General features: G+C 40.1%; 1 long non-coding RNA gene across 1 annotated transcript; it reads left to right on the top strand.

Moving 5' to 3' along the window:
- The first annotated feature begins 1385 nt into the window (after positions 1–1385).
- On the top strand, positions 1386–7907 carry LOC127383191 (uncharacterized). Its single transcript, XR_007889125.1, has 3 exons — positions 1386–1481; positions 6604–6693; positions 7865–7907. It is a non-coding gene; the product is annotated as an uncharacterized LOC127383191 (long non-coding RNA).
- Positions 7908–12628: the final 4721 nt, after the last annotated feature.

Raw genomic sequence — 12628 nt, forward strand, 5'->3', positions numbered from 1 at the left:
CATCAAACTTTTTTTCTAAGCGATATTACCCACCAGATCCTCTCTTCATCTTCCTCTCTACTTCAGCTAGTTATGGAAACTATGAAGTATTTTTCCAGGTTTCTTGCATAGTAAACATTTAAATAAGTTTTCAAAACTCTCTGTTTTTCAAGGTATTATTATTTGTATTTGCATAGTTTGTAATGTTTAAAATATCAGTGTTTCAGGAAGTGTTATGTTAGTATTAGAAGTATTTTCTGGACAGTTCCAACTTGGCTGTATTTTGGCACAGGTAATCTTGAAGTAATTCAATTAATAAGCTTGATGAATCAGCTGGACCTACAATTTCTGTCTGTAGACAGCCAGTTAACCTGTGAGATGGACAAAATAATTTGAGAGCTCTTAACTTTTAACTCTCTAACAGCAACTAAGAAAGATTGTATTAAGTAGAGGTTTTAAACTCATTAATAACAAAATATCCTAGAGGCTGCATAATCTTTTAATTTTTAGCACCTTGCAATGCAAAATACAAGATATATTGCAATGTAGTTTAAAGGTATAGACTTGCAGTTAGCAGAATGCATCAGAACCTGACTGCCTGGGAAGAAGCTGCTCATGATCTTCCAGGGACTGAGTCTAGCAGTGGATGTTACTTGCACAGCCGTTCTTCTTCCCCACATAAGTATAAACAAAATGCCATTTAAATCGGCAAAGGCCTTCTGCTGATTATACTCAGCTAACAGACCAAAACCAGGCCTGCTGCTCAAGGACAAAGCAAAACAAAAGATGCGATACATGGCAGGAAGAACGGGCAACAAATTATGCATTGCCTCTAATAGTTACCACCCTAACTTGGAGCTAATAGATGCTCATTGGCTCTGGACATTAGTATGTTCATACATTGTGGCAGTGACACTGACTGGACAGGGGGTCGCTGGCGACAGGTTTTGCAGGTAAAAGGTGGCCTGCTCGGATGCTTCTTGCGTGGGACACCCCCTGCTGCTGGTCGTACTTGTCCTGCTGCAGAGCCAGGCACCAGGAGTCTGCTGAGCCTGCTGACCTGCCTGCCCTGAGGATCCAGACTGAGTCGTGGCAGTGAGCGTGCCGGGGTTCTGGCCCCTGGAACACCGGGTCCTTCCCGCAGCCGTCGGGGACGGGGCCGAAGTCCACCCCCGTTTTGCTGCCGGTTGCCGGGGAAACCAAACCGCTGCCGCTGAGGGGGGAACAGCCGCCGCAGAGCCGCGAGGGGCTGCCCCCCCGAAACCACGGACCTCGGGACTGCCGAGCCGCTGCCGCAGCTGCCTGCCAAGAAGAGCCGCCACTGCCTGCTGAGAATGGGGGCCACTGCTGCTGCTGCCTCTGCTGCTGCCGCTTCGGGAACAAGCCGCCGGGGACTGCACCGGGAGCTGCACTCTCTGCCGCAAGCCGGAGGGGAACCGCCGCCGCCGCTTCGCCGCAGGAGCTGCACCGCCCCCCGGGAGCTGCATTATCCTAACGGGAAGGTAACGAAATCGTACAACCCCTTTCTGCCTTTACCACGATTCCGCTCCCTATACTTGCACACACATCGTGGACTCTTTTAAGGAGGAATTTCGTCGGGCTTGCCCTCATCCCTTCCTCTCCTTTGATCCGCAACCCTGTCTCGGAGAGAACGTCTGAAGGGCACAGTACTTTTGCATTACTTCCCTGAAGGGCACCACAGTACTTACGCATTACTTCCCGGATATATCCTTGGTAGCCATTTGCCATTTTTACATTTTTCCTAAACGTCATCCGTTAGTTTAACGGTTCTTTAATAAACCGATTAATTTGTAAAGTAAATATTGGTCTCAGTAATAATTCGTGGGCGTGGAGAGGGTGGTATTTTAATCTCTGCTCTAAAATATAGTCCCGCATTGGCCGTTCCTCTGTGAGAGGTGAGCACCACGTATGCCCTCGGTCTCATTCAAAAACCCCTCCAAATTGGGGGGGAGGGGGAAGTCAGGGAAGCATCCTGACTGCTGGTAGCCTATGTGATGGCATCGGCTTGCGACACCCCCTTTCTTATGTGATATATAGGAAGGAGAGATGTGAGAGTGATGAAGGCTTTAGGCTTTTCTTATGGCTGAATAACCCAGTTGCACTGTCAGGACCACTGTAACCTGTGATGACAACTTCCACAAACTGAAGGGTGGTGTGGGAAATCTTCTTCTTCTTCCCCACATAAGTCTAAACAAAAGGTGGCAACCAGTATTCAATGAAACTGAAGATGAGGAACAACCACCAGACCTCAGGGGTGGCACAGCAGATGCATCTTGACCACATTAATTCAGGCGGAAACACATTTCTGAGTCTACATCTAACTGTATCTTTACATTGCTGGCCTAGGGCCTGTTGTGCACAAAAACCTGCAGGAGCTCCTAGAGGCTGTGAGCTGAAGTAGAATTCTCCTGTATACAGACAGCAGCAGCCTCAGAGACTACCTGGTCATTTATCACCTTAAATAAGATCCTAGCTTCATCCTAGACACCAAGCAAAGTGTGCCCCGCAGCCCAGCATGCTAAGTGCAACCCTCACAGGCCCTCATCCCCCTCCTCCACCAGGCAAAGTGGAAAGCAAATAAAGCCCTGTCCAAAGCTAGACCTTGGACAGCATTTCTGTGGTTCCTTTATTTTCTTCTTTGACTTTTTGCCAGTCAGAAAAAGAAGCATTAGGAGGGTAATACCAAGTAAAATACCCTTTTACTATAGGTAAAAGAGAAATTAAACATTTTCTAAAGAGTATTAGAAAAATCTAAACCTAGTATCTGAAGTACCCGGACACCACAGAGATAATTATCAAGGACTGCCCACAAACATACTCGGTCTAAAGAAACATTCACTAAAAGTTTTTCCTCCTTTTCAGCCATCAGATAATGATAATAGTTGTGGAGGTACGAAAATAAATTTGAGACATTCTTCATCTGTCAGGAGATCATAACTTATAGGCTTTGGGCATATAATTTAATAAACGGTGGCAGGACAAATATTGTCAGTTCAGTCACTTCTTCTAGGGGGTCAGGAATCACCTACAGTGGAGGAGGGGAGAAAAAAAATCTGTCAAAGGTTGGTTGGGGCAGAAGAAATCTGCACAGGATTGTTAACAGCCCTTTATAGTCCTCTTCTTTAGGCAAATCACAGAGCAATAGTAACAGCAGCTTAAGAGGAAAACTCATCATTGCCATTCACCCAGATGCAAGATCCTCTGCCAAGATAAGGCTGAGAAAAATGGATACAACCAAAATAAAGGATCATTATGATAACATCCACAATGCATAAATGAAGGGACTTCTCTCCCCCTTCTTTCTTGATATGAAGGGGGCAAGTTTTCATCTCATATAAACTGACATAGTTCTACTGCCTACCCTAGAGCCATACTGATTTACCATCAGTAGAGTAGCAAATAATGTACACCATTTTTCAACAGAAACACGAGCCAGCAAATGGGCCCATTAATTTCAAAATTTAATCCTGGCCCTAGCAATACACAACTTTTGTATTCAACTAAGTGGTGATTTGAATGGAAAAAAGGTTTTTTCTGTCATCCTCAGTTGAAAACATATCCTGTCTTCATCCAGATCAAAAGGTTTCTGTATATGGAAGACCTCATCATAAGTCTAGAAATTGTTCCTTATAAGCATTCCTCCCCTGCCAAGAAAAGAGGAAAGAGAGATTATAACACTTCTGTCTTATCCCAAACCTCAAAATGGCTTGATCAGCTTAGTTGCTGTTTCCTAACTGGATAGGCAACATACAATAAGCTTATTAGTTGCAAATACCTCTAGGAAACATTTAAAGCATAAACCATATGTGTATCCAGAGAACAGATACACTGATACACAAGCAGGCTTTCAGCTTCATGACACTACTCATAACAATATTAACAAACCCCAGTGAAAAAAAATACTGCTCTCATTGTGAGAACATCTATCAGATGAAGTTCTGCCTTGGTCTTCAGAAATATTAGGAGATTCAGCTGGTCAGTATAATGCACAAACCCAAGTACATCAACTGTTGAATTGTGTCCACTGCTATAGACAGTAAGTAAATTGTTAAACTTCTTTTAGAAGATCTAAAAAATCTTGCAGCTTAGCTGTAAAGATAACCAATTTTGAAAATACTATGTTGTGATCACTTATAATGTGCTGAACTGAAAACCAAAATGTAATTAATAACTTGCCTTGCAACATTATTGTCACACTGATACAGAGATTTAAAAAAACCACAGCATGCTCAAAAATAAGAATGCAAAAGCTAGTCACCCACAAAACTGACTGAAATCACCACTGCAAGAACACAGTTGAGACAGGAACCAAAATAGGTAAGAGGTCATCTCACATCTGCCATACTGCCCAGATCTATTAGCCAGACCTAGGCATCCTTGCACAGCCAGACACAACCTCACAGAAGCCAGCTAGACGCGACAGAAACCTGTGGATCTGCCTTGCTAGTATTCAGCAGACCTGGATTTAGGGCTTTACAGAGCCATCAGCTGGAACCATCTTTGACTGTCCTACTACCAATTTCTGTAGAAAGTAAGCCCTAGATAGACAAGAAGGGAAGGTCACTCTTACATCTCAGCTGTTAGAGCTGCATTAGCACTGAAATTTATTGTTTACTCTCTAATGTTGCTTCCTTGGTTGTGAAGACCCTATGTTCATACAAAATCCTAGACTTCACATTTCTTGCATTCATCTGCCTCTCCCAGACAGCATAAGCATCAACAGTTCGACTGCTTGAAAGCAACTTTACTACTTAGGAACCTAAACCCATTGACTTTGTTGTGTGCCAAATGCACTGTGGAATAAGACAGCTAATCTCCCAAAACAGAAGTTCCTTTGACATTTCCAATAATATCTAATGTACAATAATATTCATTAAGCCTTAAATGATTATTTTTTTTTTAATGCTATAGATGTCAGTGAAGTTTCACAAAGATGAATTCCAGCTGCTATACAGAGCAGAAAAAAATAAAGTCATAATGGCCATAAAACTCTGAAGGCATCCCACCTCTGAACTAGCTGAATAAGTATGAAAAAACTTTACCAGAAACCTCAGGGCAACCTCATTATTTACATCTGCAGAACAAAACACTATTCCAGTGCATAGAAAAAAAAAAATTATGTAGTGCGGTTCTGCAATTTACAAGTTTATGAAAGAGCTATATTCTGGGATCTGGATGACTCAAAGAGTACAGCATTGATTTGCTTATAGTATTAGGAGAGTAAACCTTTCTTGTCTATCATACAAAGGCTTGCACATAGATGGTCTGCAGACTCACTTTTAGTAGACAAGAACACAGAAATACTTTTGGAACTGGAGGTCGGTCAAAAGAAATTTCCTTAAGTTGTTAGAAGAGATAGATGTTACTTCAAACATTTTACAAGGTTTGGTAGACATAAGCTTGAAGTAATAACCAGTTAGAGGAAAAGAACAAAATAATAATAATTAAAACCAAATAATTATTGACTGCAATTTTGTTGCTTTCTCAAAGAGAAAAAGCTTGTGAGATACTATTTATTGTTTCATATCGCCAGCAGCATGCACTGAAACATCACAAGATGATAAAGAAATAATGTCCATTTATCTTAATAGCGAAGTTTTTTTATTATAACAAAATTAAGGAACCTGCATTCAATGTAATCAATTTTGAAAATGGAAGCTAAAGGGAAGCATCACAGGGGAAAGAAGGTGCTTGAGGATAAGGCATTAAGAACCCAACACCTCAGTTAACTAAAATCTTGCCTGAGTAACGAGTGCCATATCAAGACCTAATTAGTCCCAGTTTCATTCAGGTAGGCAATCACCATGACAGAGCCATCAGAATATTTATTTATTTATTTATTTAATCAGCATATTTACCATAGGAGAATTTAAGAATGAACATTTCAATAAAAGCATATATTGCCACTAGCCAAAGAGTTTAACTCAGACCTCTCAGTACACCTTAAGCCTAACACTGCATGTCACCAGTTAAATGAAGTCTACTTCAAGATTCATACCTATTCTTTATGATTAGAGCCATTTTCTTCCCTGCTGGACCAGGAAACCTCCACCCCTGTACCAGCAGATTAGCTACCACACAAGTACCCTAAGGAAACTGGTTAACAAGACAACAGAAGGACCCTTTAATTTTAAACATTTGGATGGGGTTGCTTCAACAGCACTAACACAGGAAATCCTGTTAGCACACCAACTTCTGCTCTTTTCTTCAAGATCCCTTGAAGCAGCAGATACCAGCCAGTGATAACTGATACTGCTACTCTAATTGCAGGGGAATAAATTAAAATGAAGGTTTATCAGGGGTACACATACTCTCATACAATATATGGAAAGAAGATTCCTGCCAGTTTCTGCATCTGAGGAACCACTGTGGTTTTGCAAAACAAATCTGCCTCAGAATGAATTTGTTTTCCAAGACTACAGTCCTGATTATTCCCTCTTTTTCTTCATACACAGTCAACTGAGTAAGGTGGAAAACTGTCTTTTCTTCTAAAGAGTTAATGTTTTGATTGTATAACGCATGTGGGGTCTTGGGGTGTTTCACTTCCTTTTTTTTTTTTTGCATTTGGAGTGATAATTGATAAAATCTCACTTCTTTTTACAGCTGTCAGGCTGGTGGAGTGTCAGGGAGTGGCAAGAACACTGTATGAAAAAAAAGCTACACAGAAAACCTGCAAAACAGCAGCAGTCCAAGGTGCTTTATACTACAGAGTAAAAGAATGTGAAACTGTACCACCTAGAGTATAATTCAACATTTTTTGTGGATTCAGTAGCATATATATGCAATTCATTTTGCTATCTATAAATAGCTTTCATAATTATAGATCTTGGCATACCTATCAAAGGTCATGCAATGACTACTATATTGGCTCCTATATTTCAATATAGGACAGTACATGATAACCATAATGTTAATTGGCATGCATTTTAGAATGGCCAGTTAATCAAGTAACTGTTTTTGAAACTTTCCTAGTTTATTAAAGTACTTACATAATAACATTTTGACATTACGCTACTTCTGCTTCAATGTAGACAAAACGATAGCTCTTATACAAACACATAAATAAAAACATAACTAAAGTAATAATTAAACTTCTCAGCTTATTAAATAAAACACTAATTTCTTCCCACTGACCTGGTTCTTTCAGGAGTTTGAGTTTCAGTTGAGTGATACACAAAATTGATTGGACTTGATCTTAAAGGTCTTTTCCTAACCAAAATGATACCATGATTCTATGATACACTAAATATATTGACTACAGCTAAATGCTTAAATAGCTTTTAAATTTGTCACTGTACTTGCTTCAATATGCGGGCTGCAGCAAGAACAGATCCAGTTAACTCAGTTTCTGGGTATCAGTGAATCACAAAGATTACTCATTAAATAGTTCTCCACAGTAACAGAGGGAGCCAGTGACCCTTACAAGAAATATTCTCTGTAGTGATTTGACAACAGGAAAAAAAAAAAAGCTGTAATATAAACTTGCTCTATAAAAAATTAGTAATGCAACAATCTTGAAGGAAATTCTTTTTAACACTGTAAAAAGACACCATTTAAATGGCAAAAAAACCCTTTCTCACCATTTCAGAATGGAAAGATTAATTGCCTATTTCAGAATTACTTTGTTTAAAAGTCTGGTCTTTTAAAAAGTTATGAAAAAAGTTGAAACATTTCAACTGACTAAAAATTATAGGAGCTGTTACATGGTGGATTTTTAAAGTCAAAGTTAGGGTTAAATATGTTAAATACCAAATTTCCAAACAGTGGTCAATCTACTGCTAACTGTTTCTACATGTGACTTTATGCATCGGTGCACTTTTATGTCCAAGGCTATGTTTGACCTAATACTCCCTTGTACCACAAGGTTCACAAATGGCAAAAGACACTGGTAACTGGGAGACATTACTGAGAAGAGAAAACTTAAGACATTAACAGGACTATGGGGCAATGGACTGCACATCTGTAGCTTGTTGTCAAAGCATTTTTTAAGATGGAAAAATGGATTTCAAATCCCACACTCTGCTCAATCTTTGGGTCAATGTTTCATATTGGATGGGAAAGGTAAAGCTTCTTGCATCCTACTACACAGCTCATGGACAAAAGCTTCATAAGACAAATAAGTGCAAATTTTACCCTTCCTGACATCTCAGAAGATGTTACAAAGACAACACCTTAAACACTTATTCTTCATAGTCAGCCACAATTCTTCCATCCAGTTGGGCATTAAATTCCTATGACATTCAGGATATATGGTGATTGTCTTGAACAATCTGAGAGATAAAGGGTGTATTCAGACACTTATGGTGTCTGGTGTTTGTCTGGAGACATCCAAGAGATAAGCAGTGTTTAACAAAGAGACATCTGGCAACCCACTGAACTCAACGGATAACAGTTTTACTCAATGGATAATGGCCTGTCTATACAAATAACTGGACCAAAGAAATGCAGGAGGTGATAAAGAATTTTCACTGCAAACAGTGGAACAGTGATTGGGTATTAACTGTATAAAGGAGAAAAGCACCAATCTCAAGATGCCTGCTAAGATCAGAACACCACCCCCCTTCTAGTATGAGACCAAGAGGATGCCGCCACTGAAGCTCCAGGTAGTGACTTTCCTTTAACTCTTGATTTCCTTTCCTGATCTTTCTCTTTTGTACTTTAGGGTTAGTTATCGTATTTATTAGAAGCATACGACAAATATATGGCTATAACTCTTATAAGCTGATCTGTACCTAAATACCAGCCTATCTGTGCACCTGATATTGTATTATCTGAGTTTTATCTCTTTCTTTCATCTCTTTGAGACCACCACCTAGACCAACACATTGCCATGTCTATCATCTGCCAGAGAGGCTGAAATTTAGCCATGAGTCAATGTAGCAGGTGGGTCCATCCCATAAAAAGGTTGGCTGTTTGGGTCAAAAAATGTGACTACTATGGGAACAACTAGCTATCTGAGAGAGGTAAGAGGCACTTCTGGTAATTTGCTTCTTCTCAAGAACAGATGTGAAGTGCCAGCTAGAAGGGTTGACATGGTAAAATACAAGTCTGGATAAAAACAGCCTAAGAAGCCTGTACAAATCACATCCTACCCATTGCTTCTGTGACACCTAATTGGAGACCATGGAGGAAAGCAGCACTGCCTTATAGAATTGAGTCACTTAGAGTGAAACTATGATGGAAAATTAACACCTGCAGGTGATAGCCGTGGATAGAAGAGGAAGGAGGAGTCAGAGACCAGCTCCCAGCTTCCCAACCTACTCTGACAGTGCAGGCTGCCAAATGGTCATCACCACCATAAGGGAGCAAGCTTTATTTTTTTTTTTTTTTTGGGGGGGGGGATGGAGAAGGAAAGAAAAAGGAAGGTGTTTATGATCAGAATGGTGTGTAATATTTGAATCACTTTGAGGAAGCAGAAGTGACTGTGCTAGGAAAAACAGGCATGGTAAAAGAAATTTAAATCTACTGTGGCTACCAATACAGGGAAAGAGGGAAAGGCTGGGAGAGTGCAAATACAGGCAATTGCCTTGGTGTTTTGAATACCACCACAAGACAGCTACCGGTAAGTATTGCATTGTGCCTTGCTTTAAAGTAGAAAACACATTTCAATTGGAATAAGTAGGTAATATTAATTGCCATTGCCAAAGCAGACACTACAGACAGAATACCACACAAACACATGGGGAACAACTGAATGATGCAAGAGCCCAAATGCTTCAAAATGAAGGAAGCCAAATTAACTTGTCTCTTGAGGTTTTCTGGCTTAGATGCTTAATGTGATCTAACTGCAGCTCTTCTCAAATAGGTGGGCTTTGGTTCCTTCAGCTGTCTCTCACTACAGACTACAATAATTTAGCTCCCTTATCATCAGTAAAACTCAAGACTTCAAACTCAGCTTCTAAATTTGCTTGACTTTAGATCCAATCCAAGTATAAAATATGAAACTATTATATACAATATTCCTTCTTAATATTGCTGAATGAAACAAGAAGGTGGTTTTGGGTGTGTCCGTTGTGGAAAAAAGAACAGAAAGTTTATTCTATTTAAATTTCAGCAACAAGGGAGGAATAGGAAACCATAAAAAACCAGAGCACTGCATATTTATAAAAGCTTGAATGTAATGAAGAGCATTAATAAGCCTTTCTGCTTCCTTTGGCACCCACAGCATGACACTACTCTTTAAATGAGGAGCTCACTGCAAGGGGTCTATCTCAACTGTAACTAAATCCAAGAAGGAGGTCAGCTACCAGGAGACCATGGCATACGTGTGCAGTCTTTAAAAAAAAATATTACCAGAAGCTTTTTTGATGTCATCTAATTGCCAGACAGTTACTCTAAAATCAAAACATGCAAGCCCATACAGAAAGGGCTTTACTCAGGAACCAGTGTGAATAAACCACCTAAAAATAAAATGTTTTTGCTCTGTTTCTTAGCTGCTCAGTAAACAGTACCTGATGTTGTTTATCTTAATTTGCTTCGTGCCTACTCAACATTCCTCATGACTCATAATTCATCTCCATTTGTTCATGTCCACTTAACAACCATCATCCAACACTGTTCAGCTTTTTTTGAATCTTGTCCACTTGACAACCATTATTTGACATCACCCATCATCACTTGCTTGGCATGATTTGCCTGATAATCTTGTTCAAGGACTCACCAGTGCTTTGAATTTCCTATTTTTTGCAATATGACCATAAGCATCGAAAGTGAACACTTTTATTGTTTTGACGCAGTCTGAAAACTGTTTTTCAATTCCAGTAAATAATGTAAAGCACTGTCCTTCTCCCTGCTTTTCCATGATGAGTACTCAGTATTTCCCATTTTTACTTCATGAGGAAAAAAATAAGATACCCACATGTTTTATTTATATATAAGATTATCTATATATATGCACACAAATATATAAATACATATAACACCATAATTTTCAAGATACACGGCAAATATCACTCAGATAAATTATGTATTCTCTAGATATTCAGCCTTCTGAGTAAAGAAGTACAATACATTTAGGCCTTTCTTAAGCCAAAGAGAAATATGTTTCATAATTCATAATGCCTTCCTGCCTTTGTATTTTGTTAAAAAAAAAAAAAAAAAAGTTAATAATAAACACATTAGCAACTATGGCATCTTCTTGACTCTTGAATTTTCTTCAACTACGTCACTTTTTTTTGCACTACCTTCTTTAAAAATACTAATGTTTTAAATTCTTGCACATTTGTAATTCCAGTAACCTGAATCCATTCAGTGAACAAAAACCTGTTTATACCATGCAGAGTGTAACTCCTAGAGTCAGATATCTGATGTATGACCAAACATGGATGGAAGTTTTCAATAATCTTTTAAGTATGTTTCTGTGAATAGTCTGCTCATTAATTTGTTTGCCAACATATCTGCAGAAGGTTACTATAAAAGACAAATAATTTCCAGAATGTGAAGGAAGTAATTATAACTGGTTTATGAACTGCTCCAAACAGCACTTGCCTCAAGGCATCCATTACATTTGGCATGATTTATTCTGGCCAAGGACCTGGTTAAAGCTTCTTGTAATTAGAGGTCACTCAGCACACTTGAATGAAAGGAAACTCTAACATCCCCGAGGCAGGTACATGAAGAGATGCAGCAAGACAGAGTCTTTAGCCCTCCTGCTATCAGCCTAGCAATAGCAAGCAAGAAGATGAGGGAACGTGGAAGCAAGTTCCTGCCTGAGGCTTTAGGTGTACCCCGTCCCTTCATACATCCTCCCCTCAGATAAGTCTGCACAACAGGTACGAGGCTCTGGAAGTTGAGGGGCAGACTAATGATGTCACAGATGATAGACCATCTGGGACACAGGAGGGGCCCAATGTGAGTTGGCCTACTCGTATAACAACATCTCCTGTTAAGGAAAAGAGAAGAGTTGTTGTCATTGGTGATTCCCTCCTCAGAAGAATAGAAGGCCATATTCGTTGACCAGACCCAACACATAGGGAGGTATGCCGCCTCCCTGGGGCCCGGGTAAGAGATTTTACAAAAAAGGTCTCTAACCTGGTACACCCCTCTGACTACTACCCACTACTGATCTTTCAGGTGGGTAGTGAGGAAATTGCTACAAGAAGTCCAAGGAGAATCAAGAATGACTTCAGGGCATTGGGGATAATAGTCAAGGACTCAGGTGCCCAAGTTATTTTTTCTTTCACGCTGCCAGGAGCAGGATATTTGAAGGAAGTAACCGGAAAATCTCACAGGTTAATAATACCTGGCTCCAGGGCTGGTGTCACTGACAGAATTTTAGATTCTTTAACCAGGGATCAGCACATACATCGCCGAGCCTGCTGGCAAGAGATGGGATGCACCTACCTCAGCATGGGAAGAGGATATTCTCCCAGAAGTTAGCAGCCCTCATTCACAGGGCTTTAAACTAGGTTTGAAGGGGGAAGGGAAAACAAAGCCTGCTGCAAACATACCTGGGGTTTGCACGATGGGGGCTGACAGTTTGGAAGTCATAAAGGACGCAGGACACAGGAAAACACCTCAAAGGTATAAAAGGGTGTCCCTCTAAGAAGGTGACATGGCCAGCAGCCCAGCTGAAGTGCCTCTACACAAATGCACAAAACATGGGCAACAAACAGGAGGAGCTGGAAGC

The sequence above is a fragment of the Apus apus genome, chromosome 3, assembly GCF_020740795.1.
Source record: "Apus apus isolate bApuApu2 chromosome 3, bApuApu2.pri.cur, whole genome shotgun sequence".
NCBI lineage: Eukaryota > Metazoa > Chordata > Aves > Apodiformes > Apodidae > Apus > Apus apus.